A 535-nucleotide genomic window follows, 5' to 3' on the forward strand; every position below is an offset into this window, starting at 1 on the left:
GTAAAAATAGTGATATATCATAATATTATAATTTTTAATATTTTTTAAAATTATAAAAAGTACATAAATTGGAGGGTCTGATTTTTGTATCTCAAATTTTTTAATTTTTTTAACATAAATCAGACAATCCAATTTTTGTATCTCTATAAATCAGTCTGTCTTTAAACATAATACTTCAACAATTTATATTTTAAAAATACTATTACCATTCTAATATCAAAAACAAAAAATTCTAAGTGACTCAAATTCACAACCTCTTAATTAAATATGGAAGACTATGCCATTTGAACTATAACTCATTGGCATTAGAAGTTATTAAACAAATAGTTTTTTTTATATTTCTAATGTATTGAATACAAAAAAAAAATTAGAAGTTTTAGATTATTAAGACTTAAGATAAAAGATAGCTAAATGCTAATTTTATATCTAACGTGTAGTTAATATAATAAAATTGAAATTGTTGATTATATATTAGGAGAAAAAAAATTATCAACCATTTCCTTTTTCTGTTCCTGCTCCATGTTATAAGTACTTT

The sequence above is a fragment of the Arachis ipaensis genome, chromosome B02, assembly GCF_000816755.2.
Source record: "Arachis ipaensis cultivar K30076 chromosome B02, Araip1.1, whole genome shotgun sequence".
Classification (NCBI taxonomy): domain Eukaryota; kingdom Viridiplantae; phylum Streptophyta; class Magnoliopsida; order Fabales; family Fabaceae; genus Arachis; species Arachis ipaensis.